The 16,365-nt window shown below is 38.4% G+C and overlaps 2 pseudogenes; one reads left to right on the forward strand and one right to left on the reverse strand.

Annotated features, from left to right (window-relative positions):
• Positions 1–14,639: 14,639 nt before the first annotated feature.
• LOC110210231 (small ribosomal subunit protein eS8 pseudogene) lies at positions 14,640–15,202 on the forward strand (annotated as a pseudogene).
• Positions 15,203–15,813: 611 nt separating this feature from the next.
• On the reverse strand, positions 15,814–15,910 carry LOC144454933 (U6 spliceosomal RNA; annotated as a pseudogene).
• Positions 15,911–16,365: the final 455 nt, after the last annotated feature.

Genomic DNA, 16,365 nt, shown 5'->3' on the forward strand with positions numbered 1-16,365 from the left:
TCCAGCACTCCTGCTTGACTAGTGAACTAACGTTCAGCCAGCACAGGAAAAAGGTAGCCATGCAGGCTGTGTCATCTCTATCAAGGGGTGAGAGGGGAAGGGAAAAGCCAGGTTTGGGTCATAGCTAGTTAATGGCAAAAGTAAAAGAGGAAAAGATTTAGCATAGAGCAAAATTCATTGCCTATGAAACAGGGATTCCCAGGCGCACAGTAGAATGGTGGCTATGTGATGTTTGACTGAAACTTTGGGGTGGGAGGGTTGAGGGGTGGAAAATAAGGAATTGGGTGGGGTGGGGAATGGCATTTGGATGATGACTCCACAGAGCATCAGAATCACTGAGATATGGAGAACATTACCAGGTGTGAGAACATTCATTATTGATCAGAGAGCAGCACTCCCCTTCCCAAAGGAGGTTAGAGTTTGGGCTGGAGGTAAGGGCTGTATGAAATAGGAGGCCCATAGTCAGGTGGTCAGATGGGAGGCCCTGCTTCATTATTCCTTTTTCCTCCAAATGTGGAGATTAGACAGGAAAGGGTGCAGCAGGAGATGGCTGTCTAGACTAAACTTGACTGCATAAGAAAGATGTTGTATTTGCCACCAATTTTCTTCTTCCCTCAAGGGACAGAAACAAAAAGAGATGGAAGGCTTGAGGTCAAAGGGAAGTCCCTCCAACCACCTCTTGCATCAGATATTGTCCACATCCCAATTGGGAGATGAGGCTGGTAGTAAGAAGGAGGAGTTGACTTATGCTGGCACAGACAGAAGTCATTGCTTTGGGGCAGATGGCACATGTGCAGCAGGGGACTCACTGTGCCCAGAAGGAGATTCAAGGCACAAATCACATTGTCAGAGGAAGATGTAGCTCCTTTTTTTCACCTGAGAAGGCTAGACATGAGACACAGCAGGAAAGTTTAATGTAGTTATATGCATTTCCTTCTTTATTGTGTATGTTAAAATATGTTCTAAATATCCCTTTCCATGGAACAGATGTTTTCCTGCAAAGGTGAAAAAAGTTATCATAGTATAATTTTTTATTTTATTTTATTTTATTTATTTTATTTTTTATTTTATTTTATTTTATTTTTTAATATAAATGTATTTATTTTTAGTTTTCAACATTCACTCCCACAAGTTTTTGAATTCCAAATTTTCATCCCATCTCCTCCCTCCCCCCACCCCAAGATGGTATGTGTTCTGAATATCCCTTCCCCTAGTCTGTCCTCTCTTTTATCTCTCTCCCCTTCTCTTGTCCCCTTCCCCTTCTATTTTCCTATAGGGCAGGATAGACTTCTGTACCCCATTTCCTGTATTTCTTATTTCCCAGTAGCATGTGAAAACATTTTTTTAAACATATGTTTTTAAAACTTTCGGTTTCAAATTTTCTCTCTTCCTCCCTCCCCAGCCACCCTCATTGAAAAGGCAAGCAACTCAGTACAGGTTACACATGTGCAGTTATGCAAAACACGTCTATAGTAGACACGTTGTGAAAAACTAACTCTATTTCCCTTAATCCTATCCTGCCCTCCCATTTATTCTATTCTTTCTTTTGACCCTGTCCCTCCTCAGAAGTATTTACTTCTGATTACCCCCTTTCCCAATCTGCCCTCCTCTCTATCATCCCCCTGCTCTCTTGTCCCCTTCTCCCCCTATTTTCCTGTAGGGTAAGACAGATTTCCATACCCAATTGAATGTTATGTTATTCCCTCCTTAAGCCAAATCCTATGAGAATAAGATTCACTCATTCCCTCTCACCTTCCCCGTTTCCCCCCACAAGAGACTTTTCTTTTCTGTTTTTTTTGTGAGATAATTTACCCCATTCTACCTCTCCTTTTCTTCTTCTCTGAGTATAATCCTCTCTCATCCCTTAATTTTATTCTCCAGATATGACCCCTTAATCTTCAACTCACCCTGTGCCCTGTTCTATCTATCTACATATACATACATATAATTTTTTTCCTCAACTACCCTAATACTGACAAAGTCTCATGAGTTACAAATATCATCTTTCCATGCAGGAATGTAAACAGTTCAATCTTAATAAGTCTCTTATGATTTCTCTTTCCTGTTTACCTCTTCATGTTCCACTTGAGTCCTGTATTTGAAAGTCAAATTTTCTATTCAGCTCTGGTCTTTTCATAAGGATGCTTGAAAGTCCTCTATTTCACTGAATGACCATTTTTTCCCCTGAAGGATTATACTCAGTTTTGCTGGGTAGGTGATTCTTGGTTGTAATCCTATCTCCTTTGCCCTCCGAATATTATATTCCATGCCCTGCTCCTTTAATGTAGAAGCTGCTAAATCTTGTGTTATCCTGATTGTGTTTCCACAGTACTTGAATTGTTTCCTTCTGGCAGCTTGTAATATTTTCTCCTTGACCTGGGAACTCTGGAATTTGGCTACAATATTCCTAGGAGTTTTCCTTTGGGGATCTCTTTCAGGAGGAGATCTGTGGATTCTTTCAATTTCTATTTTGCCCTCTGGTTCTAATATATCAGGGCAGTTTTCCTTGATAATTTCTTGAAAGATGATGTCTAGGCTCTTTTTTTGATCATGGCTTTCAGATAGTCCAATAATTTTTAAATTCTCTCTCCTGGATCTATTTTCCAGGTCAGTTGTTTTTCCAATGAGATATTTCACATTGTTTTCTAATTTTTCATTGTTTTGGATTTGTTTTACGTGTCTTGATTTCTCATAAAGTCATATCTTCCAATTGCTCTATTCTAATTTTTAAGGAAGTATTTTCTTCAGTAAGCTTTTGGACTTCCTTTTCCATTTGGCCAATTTTGCTTTTTAGGGCATTCTTTCCTCATTGGCTTTTTGGACCTCTTTTGCCATTTGGGTTAGGCTATTTTTAAGGTGTTATTTTCTTCAGTATTTTTTTGGGTCTCCTTTAGCAAGCTGTTGACTTGTTTTTCATGATTTTCTTGCATCACTCTCATTTCTCTTCCCAGTTTTTCCTCTACTTCTCTTACTTGCTTCTTAAAATCCCTTTTGAGCTCTTCCAAGGCCTGGGACTGATTCATATTTTTCTTGGAGGCTTTGGATGTATGAGCTTTGACTTTTTGTCTTCTTCTGGTTGTATATTTTGATCTTCTTTTTCACCAAAGTAAGATTCTATGGTCTGACTTTTTTTGCGCTGCTTGCTCATGATCCCGGCCAATTACTTGAGTTTTAAACTCCTTGTTAAGGTAAGAGTCTGCTTCCAATGTGGAGAATGTACTGTCCCAAGCTTCAGGGGTTTATACAGCTGTTTTCAGAGATACTTGTAGGGACCTGTAAATTTTCAGTTCTTCAAGGTGGTATGATAAGGGGCAGGTGTTTACTCCTTTCCTGGCCAGTGACCACAAGTATTTCTTTCTGTCCTGTAACTGTGAGGAAGGGTTCCTCTCCACAGCCATTCCAAACTCCACCACACCAGCGTTCCTCCTCACCCCAGCACTGCAGCCCAGAACTGTGACCCAGATCCAAACATGGGCAAAGCAAGAGATTCCTGCCTCAGCACTGGCAAAGAGATCCCTGCAATCCCTCTCTGATCAGCCACTGGATTCCCCCTCAGTCTGTGGGCTGGAAGCTCGGGAAGCAGCTGCCTCTCCCAGGGTAGTGCTCTTGGGGAATGGAGCTGAAACCCCACCTTCCTATCTCAGCACCAACAGAAATAGACTTTTCCCACTGACCTGCTAAGTTGTCTTTGACATTCGTGGATTGAGGAGTCTGGAAACCTCCATAGCTGCCCACGATTCAGTCCTCTGGGACCTGCTCCAAGTTCCCTGTGGCCTGCGCGCCCACGCCACGCTGCCCTGCACTCCCAGCCCGGTGCGATACACCTTTCTGATCAATCATCCAGGTTGTCTTGGGCTGGAAATTTGTTTCGCTCTGTCTTTTTGTGGGTTCTGCTGCTTCAGAATTTGTTTAGAGGCATTTTTTATGAGTATTTGGAGGGGTTTGGAGAAGAGCTCAAGCAAGCCACTGCTTTCACTCTGCCATCTTAGTATAATTTATTTTTATGACGACTCCTCATATGTAACCGAAGATAAGAATAAAACTTAGCCAAAAGAATTTTTAAATTCACCCTTCACAGAATGTCACATATGCACTAAGACAAAAAATAATTAAAAAACCCTTCATACTCTTCCCCTTGCATAGATTTTCTGAACATCAAATGAAGCTCAGGGAATATGAAGAATTTTCCTTTTTTCTTTTTTTCTCTTTTCCCATTTACTCAAGCCTGGGAATGGGCAACAAAGACCCAAGAGTGAAGAAATTAGGACAGATTGCTTGGGAAATCACAACCAGACTTAGAAATAACCCTAGAGATCTATTCACAGGATCCAGGAAGTTTGTTTACTTGCTTGCTTTCATTTACTTTAAATTCCCAGGAATTAGACTGATTAAGGGAAGTGGAATGCACTTAGGAGGTCACTTAATTCTATGCTACTGATCTTGAATCTCCTCTGACAAAATCCCTACCAAGTGGACTCCATGCCTTTGTCCAAAGACCTCCTGTGAGGCAGAAGCCACTACCTCTCATTTCTTTTTTGGATTGCTGTCGTACGCAAAAAAAACAAACAAAAAAAAAGGTTTTCGGAATTTTTTTTTTTATTTTCCCCTTACATCATTCTTCAATTTGTCTCTCTAAAATTTCCACCCACTGCTCCTAGTTCTGGTCTCTGGGGCCATGTGGAAGTCAACTCCATGAGTATCTATTTATGAAGCACCTGCTCTGTCCCAGGTAATCTGCTAATCATTGGAGGTACAAAGATGAGCAATAATAGCCCTGACCTCAAAGACCTGACAGTTTAGTGTAGAGGACAACATATAAACAGGTAGGTACAAATAGTTAAGGGAGATTGGTAAAAGCTTCTTGCAAAATATCTATTAGGGAAAAGATGTATCAATACTTTGAATGTTTGAAAGAAGCTTGTGTGTCTTCCCCTCCATTCTTTTCTTCTGAAAGCTGACCCTGCCTAGTTGTGATAATTCTGATACTCCTACAACACGATCTCAAGGCCTTTTAATATTCTGGTTTCCACCCTCAGGACACTGCCCAGATTATAAAGTCCTTTTAAAAATGTGTTTGGTAGAACATATTAACAATGCTTCAGAAGTGGGCAGAGAAGGGAAGACCAGATGGATCATGCTTCAGATTTTTAAAAGGACCTCTCCATGTCCTCTCCTCCATTCTTCTCTTCTGGAGGCTAACTATGCCCTAATACTACAATACCATGATCTCTAGACCTTTCAACATCCCAGCTGTCATTGTCTGCACTCTTTCCAGATTATGTGTCCTTTAGTACAATGCTCCAAAAATGGGCAGAGCAGGGCTGAGTATATCAAGACTACCACCTGCTTATTCCAGGTGACTCATCCCTGTTAAGTCCCATCATGCGTTTCTTTTCTCAACCATACTGACACACTGTTGAAAAGATGTCACTACCACAACCCTAATAGCTAAACAGAAGAACAGAGAAGGCAGAGAGCTAAGTGCTGAAGTCTATAATAATGCCTCTGTCAAACGAGTTGTCTAATTTACAAATTATGTTTCAGCCAAATGTCACAAAGGGAAATGCCTTAGGTAGCAGGCAACTTCATGTGTGTGAAAGTAAGAAGAAGGTTTCTAAGCACAAGCAGTACTGAACATTGTTTAAAAAAGGTGAAGATACAAAGATTACTGCTCACTGTACAGGAGGCTCTGATTAGCCACCTGGAAGGAAAGAGGGCTCTTAGTGTCTGTCAGAGACTGCCAAAGCAGAGGCTTGCTAGTGACAAAGCTTAGAAAATAAGGGAGACTACAGGATCCAGAAAGAGAAACTAAGCCTTGATCAGGGTGAAGTTATTAGAGGTTTTCCCAAGGGTGTCAAAGTTAATGGGAACCATTAGCCCTTGATTTTCATTAGGACAGAAGCTACAGAGCTAAGCAGCTACATTGATTTAATAAGTAATTGAACTCTAAGCTACCAGATATCTGACTGGGGTTCAGGCCAAACTCAGCCCCCCTTTGCCTATGCACCTATCACTAACTCTTAGGCAGCTGCATCCCAATTAGCAGTGTCCTGAAATCTAGAGCTCCTGGGATCTCTCTCCAGGCCCTTATGGTACAATGCCCCACCGCCAAAAGTGAGGAGGCATACTTTATCCTTCTTTTCCCATGGTTTAAAACAAAAAAAAATCCTAGCTTCTTTCCATGTTTCTGGATAGAAGACACAGGAAAAAAAAATAATAAAGTGAAGAGATGAAGTAAGACAGTAGTGGACAGCTAACCTGAGTATGAGATTGCTTAGATATGTAGGGATGATCAGTTTTGATGATTTTTCTCTTGCCTAAGCAACAGCAACAAAAATAACACCCTCTTTTTAAAAAAAGAGATAATTCTCTGAGGGTGATGGGGAAGGAATCACGGAAAATAGATGGTATTAAAATTTAAAAAAAGCTATCAATAAAATCTATCATGATTTCCGGGGGAAAAAAATCCTGACTCACTTACAGTTAAATCAGGGAACCTGAGTCCAAATCTGCATCAGACACTCAATAACTGTGTTACCCTGGAAGAGTCACTTAACCCTTCTTTGTCTCAGTTTTCTCAATTGTAAAATGGGGAAAATAATAACACCCCTCTCCCAGGGTTGCTTTGAGGATCAAAGAAGATAATAGTTATAAAGCACTTATCACAGTGAATGCTATATAAGTTTTAGCTATTATTGTTATTTTATGTTCTTTTATTTAGAACAAAATTCATTTAACATTACATAGATTCTTGTTGGAAGACGCATATTTTTGTTCAACCTTTAAAGAACACAAGTTCAAGACTCTCATTTGTCTCATTAATTTTCCTTTTTTTTAAACCTGACCTTAAAATCAAGTGTTAGCTGACCTTCTCAGTTGTCATCCATAAATTTCATAAAAATCCCATCTATGCCTTTCTTCTAGGAATTAATAAAAATATCAGACAATTTCGTGGAAACACATATTCCAACATGACATTCCAACATGACAGTCTACCATCCAAGAAGGGTTTTTGGGCTTTAACATTCCATCAGTTCCTGATCCACCAAATTGTACTGTGATCTAGACCATGTTTCCATTTTTATCTCTTACCGAACTAAGCTAGTTCTTTATGATTAAACTGAAGGCTTAACAAATTACTCTGAATTCACAGATGGAGCAAAGTAGGTCTTATTTATCATTTTCTATTATACGCAGTCTGACATTAAATTGTTTCGTGACTTAGAGGATTTCTTTCCTGCTTTTGCATATATTGCTTTTGTTTCAAATAGGTCATGACACTCATATGTAACTATGATTTATGGAAGAGGTGGATTATGCAGTATACAGTCTAAAGTCTTTAGAAAGGATGAGTTTGCGCTAAGAGATTCTTGAGGATAATTAATATGACATTTTCAAGAACAAGTATATGTGAGTATAGCAGAGGCCTTTGATCCATTCCCTGCCTCTTATTTTTATTAGCAGTGTTGTTGCACTAGTTCCGAGGCTCAGAATTTGAGGCACATTTTCCCAGTTCCCAATATCTTGCCAGCTTTGGTGGTATTTTCCCTAGAGTGTCTCAACTCGTGTCACTTCTTTGGGTATCAGTCATGAAAGCTTTAATTTTTCCAAACCAACGGACCATTCCACTCTGACCCTTTACATTCATCCATCTACACTATCTACTTGCTATTCCTCACCAAGGCAACCATCTTTAACATCCATGCCTTTGTACTGGAAGACCACTGTGCTGGTTATGCTGTCACCATTCACTTCTAACACTTGGCTTCCTGGCTCCTTTAAAGACCCAGTTCAAGTCCCCCCTTCTGTGGACAATCTTGCCTGGTTATCACAATTTCTGCTTCCTTCTATTATAAGATTATCTTCATGTACTGAGATATATAGATAGATATAGATATAGATATAGATATAGATATAGATATAGATATAGATATAGATATAGATAGAGATAGAGATATAGATAGAGATATAGATATAGATATAGATATAGATATAGATATAGATATAGATACAGATAGAGATAGAGATAGAGATAGAAATAGAAATAGAGATAGAGATAGAGATACAGATACAGATACAGATAGAGATAGAGATACAGATAGAGATAGAGATGATAGAGATAGAGATAGAGATAGAGATAGAGATACAGATACAGATACAGATAGAGATAGAGATACATAAACAGATATAGATATAAATATAGATAGAGATAGAGATAGAGATAGAGATAGAGATAGAGATAGAGACAGAGACAGAGAGAGATACAGATACAGATACAGATACAGATACAGATACAGATATAGATATAGATATAGATATAGATATAGATATAGATATAGATATAGATAGAGATAGAGATAGATAGAGATAGAGATAGAGATAGAGATAGAGAGAGATAGAGATAGAGATAGATATAGAGATAGGTATAGGTATAGGTATAGATATAGATACAGATACAGATACAGATATAGATATAGATATAGATATAGATAGAGATAGAGATAGAGATAGAGATAGAGATAGAGATACAGATACAGATACAGATACAGATACAGATACAGATACAGATACAGAGATAGAGATAGAGATAGAGATAGACATAGACATAGACATAGACATAGACATAGACATAGACATAGACATAGACATAGACAGATATAGATATATAGATAGAAAGATATCTATCTATCTATATATTATATATATATAACATCCATATATATACACACATATGTATTTCTAGTATGTTTATAATACACATGTACATATACATGCATACACATTTTTTTTTCCTGACACTGCCTCATTGTTTGTATTTAGAGTATAAATTTCTGGAGTATGTAGAATTTCCATTACCTGCAATATCTGCTTATTACTTAATGCCAGGGTCACATTTAGGAATTTCATATTAATGAACCACAGAAATTGTTATGGCATATATAAAAATGTAAATAACTAGAAGCAGGATCTTTTGATAGGCTAAAACAACCAATTTCCTTGAGCAGTCACCCACCTTCTAACCCTCTGCCCTGTTCTCCTTAGTACTACTGAGGATAATTCTATATAATTCCATTTGCCAATGTATCCTAAAATCCAAGCCTAACCATGCCACTCCTCTGCTTAATTGACACTAGAGGTTCCCTGTTACTTCCAGGATCAAACACAAACTCATCTCTGAGATATTTAAAGACTTCTGCAACTTTGCTTTAACTTGCATTTATAACCTTTTTATGCATTTTTAACTACATGTAAAGTCCAATTTGACTGGTTGCCTTACACACAAGACTCCATCTCCTGTCTCTATAGATAACATGAATGGAATGTATTTTCCTAACTTATATTTTGTAAATTCTCTTTGTTTTTGTTCAGTCATTTTCAGTTGTGTCTGACTCTTCATAATCCCATCTGTTTTTTTCCTGGCAAAGATACTGAAGTGGCTTGCCATTTCCTTTTCCAGCTCATTTTACAGATGAAGAAAGTGAGGCAAACAGAGTTAAGTGACTTGCCCAGAATCACCCAGCTAATAAGTGTCTGAGGCCAGATTAGAACTCAGGAAAAAAGCCTTCCTGATTTCAGGCCTGGTACTCTCTCCACTGCACCAGTTCTTTAGTATACTTTAAAGTTTACTTGAAAGATCATTTCCCATGTGAGGCTTTGTAACAATGGTTGTCCTCTAGAGCTCTGATCTGGGCCCTCTTCTTTTCATAAACTAGTTCACTTGGTGAACTAGTAATCTCATCAACTGCTGTAGATTCAATTTTCATCTATAAGCTGATACTTCTTAGATCCCCTTTTCTAACCCTAAACACTCTTTGCTAATCTCCAGGCTCGCATCTTCTGTTGCAGTTTGGATACATCAAATTGGATGTCCCAGACATAACTTAAAGTTCATATATCCCAAAATGAACTCATTTCTTTTTCTACCCAAGCTGCTGCCTCTGTACATTCTTGTTTGGACTCTAACATGAACGATACCAGCAAGACTGTACTAGAAGCTTTTTTATCTTGTGGAGACCTCTCAGATTTTGTCATCTACTGGCACAGCCTACCAGAATCCAGAGGAACCTCCAAGCCTCAATGAGACAAGAAACTCCATCTCCTAACTCCAGGCTTTTTCACTGACTGTACCCCATACCTGGAATGTTCTCCTTACTCTCTGCCTCCCTATACTCTTGCCTTCTATCAAGTCCCAGCTGAAATCCTTCCTTCTAGAAGAAACTTTTCCTGATCCTTCTTAATTCTAGTGCCTTCTTTCCATTGATTATTTCTCATTTTTCTTATGTACAACTTGTTCATACTAGTTTTTTTTTTCATGGTGTCTCCCCAATTAGACTGTGAGTACCTGAAGAACCTGGACTGTCTTTTGCTTTTCTTTGTATCCTCATTACTTAGCATAATGCCTGGCACATGGTATGCACTTAATGTTTACTGACTGACTTACAGAAGTGGAAGACACACACACACACACAGACACATACATATCATTAAGAAATAAAATCAAACATACCCATAGTTATTTGAGAATGAGTGAATGAATGAATGAATGAAAATACATTTATTAAGTCTTTCTATGTGCCAAGCACTTTATTAAACACTCTTAAAAACAAAGTAAATAGCAAGGCAAGCCTTGTTCTCAAGAAGTTCATGCTTTAATATGGGCAGATAGCACGCATAAATGGGTTTGGCTGTAGATTGTATACAAATATCCAGTGGTCCTGAGAATATATCAGCAAGATAGTTGGTAAGGATCAGGGGTCATAATGATAATTATACAACTCATTAAAATTTATGGTTGTTTATATATAAGAATTATCTACCCCCTAAACATATATAGGACAGATTTAATAGTGATTTCATTAACTTGGAGCATCTCATTAAATTAGATTTTCTTCTCTCTTTTTTAAAATATAATTTTATTTACTAATATAACTATGAAGCTATAGCAATTTAATTTACTCTAAAAAAACTTTGCAAATGTATACACACACAACACACACATATATTTCTTTTAAATTATTTCACAATAATTTCACTTCATAACAGAATTTAAAGATTTCATATATAATTGACTGTTTTCCTTTTGTATATTGAAATGTTTGTGTTTTTTGATGATGAAGTTTATAAAAATGATTTTTAAAAATAATATCATTTATTTATGCTTACCTCTACTCTCCTTCAGTTCAGTCTTCTGCAGATACGAACTTCTAGGAAGTGAAATCTTGAGGTGATGGATGGCTTTATACAGAATATGATTTAGCGCAGGTTCACAAAAGTAACATTTTTTGCTTCCCCCCATCTCCTTTTTCTTTTTTTTTGTCAGCAGCTGAAAAGGTCAGAGTGAATAGATGCTAACACGTTTCTAGCTGAGACATTATTGGAGAAGCTAATGGGAGATATTGTACTGTCATCAGAAAATGCTGATGTTGTGCTAGGAAGGTGCTTGGCAGGAACCGGAGAAGTCATTGTTATTTCTATTGTGGTTAGTATTTTTTATTTATATGGCTCTGTCAGTGTACATGGCACCAGATAATAGGCAATCTGTACCAAGGTGGGGTAGGTGGGGGGTAAGCAGAGTCACTCTGAAGAGTAGATCTAAAGCCATTGTATCATATGACAAGGTACAAAGTAACTCAAACAGGGGCTGAATGGCCTTTCTTGCTGGGCTGGTTCTCAGAGCCTGGTCACAACAAAAGACTTAGAAGGAGCTTTGCCAATCAAATGAAAGTGGTTCCAAGAATACGTTAAAGTGAGCAGATGCCCCTCTTTTGCAGCATTGTTCCGTTTTCCAGGAATCTTTTCTAAGGTGTTGAGAAGTGACTCTTTGTCTGGAGTGGCTGTTAATCAGCACGGTTCTGACCCTAGCAATACAGCTGCTATGTTCTGCTCGTGACAGCAGCAGAATGGGTCTTCATTTGGCATTTGTTACTACGTGATGGTTTATTTTCAGACCTGAGCCACACCAAAGGACTGGGTCATGTTAATCACTCTGGAAAGGCAGCAGAACTAAAAATAAAACCTCCCTTACAGAATAGAACTCATCTTTCCCCCAATATAGCATTGCACCTAACTTCCTGTTGTATTGTGAGCAGCACTAGATTTTCAATCACTCAGATTCAAAATATTAGAGACATTCTCATCTTATCAACTCCCATATCAAATCTGTTATCAAGTCTTATTGATTCTACATCCATTAAAAATCATTTATCTCCACCATTTTCTCTTTACTCACCTAACCATCAGAGTATTTCAGGGCCCCATTATCTAAAAAACATTACTCCCTTTCACATGTCATAAGTTCTAGTAAAGATAACCTATTACTCTTATGCATTCAGGACATTCCCACTCTCACCTCCGACTCTATACATTTACACAGGTTGAATGATGTGGCTCCCACGCAACCACATAAAATAGGCATTTCAACCATTATTCTTTATTTTTTTTTATATGAACTATAATTTCATTGGCATGGGGAACCCCTGATTAGGAAACCTCCTCTATCCATGCTGATAGTACTCCTTGAAAACATCATCTTAGAGGGTTGCTTTGAAGCACACTGGACCACTGCTTTGGGGCAATTAGTACATATCTGAGTTAGGACTTGAGACTAGGTCCTTTTGACTCCAAGATTGGCTTTTGATTAACTTTACTATTTCAAATTGAGGAAACTGAGGCCCATAGAAGCTAAATGTCTTAGGGGCTAGCTGAAATTGAAAACTAGGTCTTATAATTTTAAGAATTTAAGTTAGTAGTTTTCACAATGCTATTGCTTCTCCTGAAAGAGCTCTCTCTCTCTCTGTCTGTTTCTGTCTGTCTGCCTCTTTGTCTCTCTCTCTTTCTCTGTCTCTCTCTGACTCTGTCTCTCTCTCTCTTTCTTGTATACATACATACACACATCTCAGTTATAATCAATGATAAAATAATGTGAACTTAGGACAATCCATTGCTCAAAATCTGAGAGTTTCAGCACTGCTCCTTCTACACAAATGATGATATCATTTATGAAACAAAGTGGGCCACTTTACTGCTGACTTTCTTTTATCTCATCAAATTAAATAATCTGTTTTACAAAAGCTGCCATGGATTTGGACTTTTCTTCCACCTTGCTTTTGTTTCACCATCATCACCAACAACAACAATAAAGATCTTCAAAACCCAAACAAAAGTAAAATTAGCTGCTTACTTCCCCTCATTTACTTAGGGGAGAGGAACAGGTAACAATTTAGTTTTTCTTTCCTTCTTGAGCAAGGATTCCTTTGTTTTCTTCTAGTGACACCTGTTGGACTTTTTGGATGGCACCTGAATGACCATTTAATTTAAAAGCTACACAATATGATAACTTCAGTACTACTAAGGTTCCATGGTATTATCTATGAGGGCATTGCCTTTCTGTGTTACATCCAGACTTCCTTAACTGTGGTGACTCTTGGGCATATCTTTATATAAATATGCAACAGAATGTCTACCCACTGAATTGGGGATCCTGCTCCAGCTCTTCTAACATCTCACGACTTCCAGTTTAGTGTTGGCCTTTCATCTACTATTCTCAGTCCTATTATATGATTACCCTGCCCTCATTTTTTGGTCCTCCTTTTCCTTTATCAAGTCAAAGAGTAGGTTATGATCTTTAAATAATTGAGACATTCTTTGCATATGTGAAAAATCTGATTGACCCTCTGATTTAAAAATGCCACTTTGGGCAATCAACAATGTCTATCACATACCTGGGTCTTATTAGCTGATGACAGCACCAACCTCACAAGATCAAAATTTGCTTCACTCAAAGACCATTTTTCTAATTTGATTCAAGCAGCCACCATGGTGGTAAGAGCAAATTAGGCCAAATCCATCATCACTACTGAAAAAGTAAGTCATACAATCATCAGATGGTTGCTAGGTGACACAGTAAATAGAGCAGTAGATAGGGAGTCAGAAAGCCTGAATTTAAATCCTGAGTAAGAGACCTAGTAGCCATATGACTGTCAACAAATAATCTCTTTCACTATCATTTTTCCCACCTATAAAACAGTGATAATAAAAACAACTACTTTCCAGGGCTGTTGAAAGAACCCAATCAGTTGACATACATAAAGTACTTTGCAAACCTTAAAGTTCTGCATCTGTATTTTGACATTATTATTATTATTATTATTATTATTACTATTATTATTATTATTATTATTATTATTATTATTATTACTATTTCATTGATTTATAGCTTCAAGGGAACTTTTTAGTTACTTTTTTTGTCTTTGCCTGTTTTTTGGCTGATATTTTGTAAATATTTAGGAAATTTTATTTTTTGTTTCATCATGGAAATGTTTCTCCCTTCTGCCCTGTTATATTTAAGTATTTCAGTGTATTTGTTGGCTTTCTCCATCATCACATAATGATCAAATTTATGTCCAATTACTGGATGGCAGATATCAACTATTCCTTGAATATTCCTGCAAGGATTTATGAAAAAGAGGGGGAAGGGTGATGGTCGGTGACATGTAATATGGAGATTTCAGATTTCTCGTTTCAGCTTCACAGAAGCACTGTGAGGTAATCATCATCGTCGTCATCATCATCACTTATGCAGCAGTTGAACGTTTAAAAAGTGTTTTGAAAATATTACATCACGCTCTTTGCAGCTCGCGCCGACCATGGGACCATGGGGATCTCCCGGAACAACTGGTACAAGCGCCACAAGACCCGGGGCAAGCGTAAGCCCTGCCGCAAGAAGCACAAGTGTGAGCTGGGCCTCCCGTCGGCGGACACCAAGATCGGCCCCCGCCGTATCCGCACCGTGCGAGTCCGAGGTGGCAACAAAAAGTACCGGGCGCTGAGGCTGGGCCTGGGCAACTTGTCCTGGGGCTCCGAGTGCTCTACCCGAAAAACAAGGATTATTGATGCGGTCTCTAGTGCATCCACCAATGAGCTGGTCTGGACCAAGACGCTGGTGAAGAATTGCGTCGTGCTGACTCCTGAGGAGGAAGAAATTTTAAATGAAAAGCGGTCAAAGAAGATCCAGAAGAAATATGAGGAACGCAAGAAGAATGCCAAGATCAGCCCACTTCTGGAGGAACAGTTCCAGCAGGGCAAGCTACTTGCCTGCATCGCATGGAGGCCAGGCCAGAGTGGCCAAGCAGATGGCTACGTGCTCGAAGGCAAAAGGTTTGAGTCCTCCCTAAGAAAGTTCAAAGCCCGAAAGGGCAAATAAACCCGAATTTGGACATTCTCTAACGGAATAAATCCCCATATTGTTGAAAAAATATATATAATTTTATGCTCACAACAACCCTATTACAGATGCCAAATTTAAGGAAACAGGTTAAGTGAGTTTCCTAGAACCAGGCAGCCTGTGAGTACTTGAGGCCAGTTTTTAATCCAGGTCTTCATGATACCAGTCCAGTGCTCTATTTAGTATACCATTCATCAGCCAAAGTAAGTGTATTTTCATTTCCATTTTATAGACGAAGACATTGGGGCCCAGTAAAGGTAAGGGCTCAGCCCAGAGCTACATAGGGATTCAATGTCTGAGATAGAAATTAGATACACATCTTCTTGATTCCAAGCCCACACTGCCTCAGTTAGTCTATACTTCCACCTAATGTCTTAGAGTTCTTCAGTGGAGGGGGCAGTTCTATTCCAGATATGTGCCCCTACTTTGCCTAGGGTTCAGTGTAGAAGCTAAACAGACCCAAAGTGACCTTCCACACATGCATTTTGGGGATAGAGGTTTTTTTAAATTTTCTTTTTCTTTTTCTTTTTTGTATTAATATCTCTGACATCCAGAAAAGTGCCAGAAACATAGTAGGGTCTTTTTAAGGCAAAATTATAGAACATTTGATGAACTTCTGTGTCTTCCTTCTGCAAGGGTTATTCCAATCTTCTTGGTACCAATTTGAGGGTATATTGCCCAAGCAACACACATATTAGGCTCTTCATAAATGTTTATTGATGTTGAAACTCCAGGTGTGCCTAAGCTAACTAGAAATAGTATTCTGGGGCAGAACAGGAAAGACTTCAGCAAGCACCCGTAAGAATAGCTAAGACAAAAACAAAAATAATGTGATGAAAAGAAATGACATGATTTCAGTGTTAGCATAAGGTCACTTGGTTTGTTGCTTGTCCTTTTATAACCAACTATAAAAATGTTTCTCCTTATCATCAAAGTCCAAAGAAGTGACAAAAACATATCAAATGATGCCATCCCAAAAAATCCTTTCCTCTTGTCCAGAAGAGTTCTCATTTTTTATTGCCACTTCAGTGGCAGGAACTGAGACAAAGCGTCTATTGTGGTTGCATCAATGAATATTTATAACTCAGGATTAGACATCCTGGGCCCACATTGAGCTCCAGATACTAGCTATTATTGAAGTC

Source organism: Phascolarctos cinereus, unplaced genomic scaffold (genome assembly GCF_003287225.1).
Source record: "Phascolarctos cinereus isolate Bilbo 61053 unplaced genomic scaffold, phaCin_HiC Scaffold_7;HRSCAF=346, whole genome shotgun sequence".
NCBI lineage: Eukaryota > Metazoa > Chordata > Mammalia > Diprotodontia > Phascolarctidae > Phascolarctos > Phascolarctos cinereus.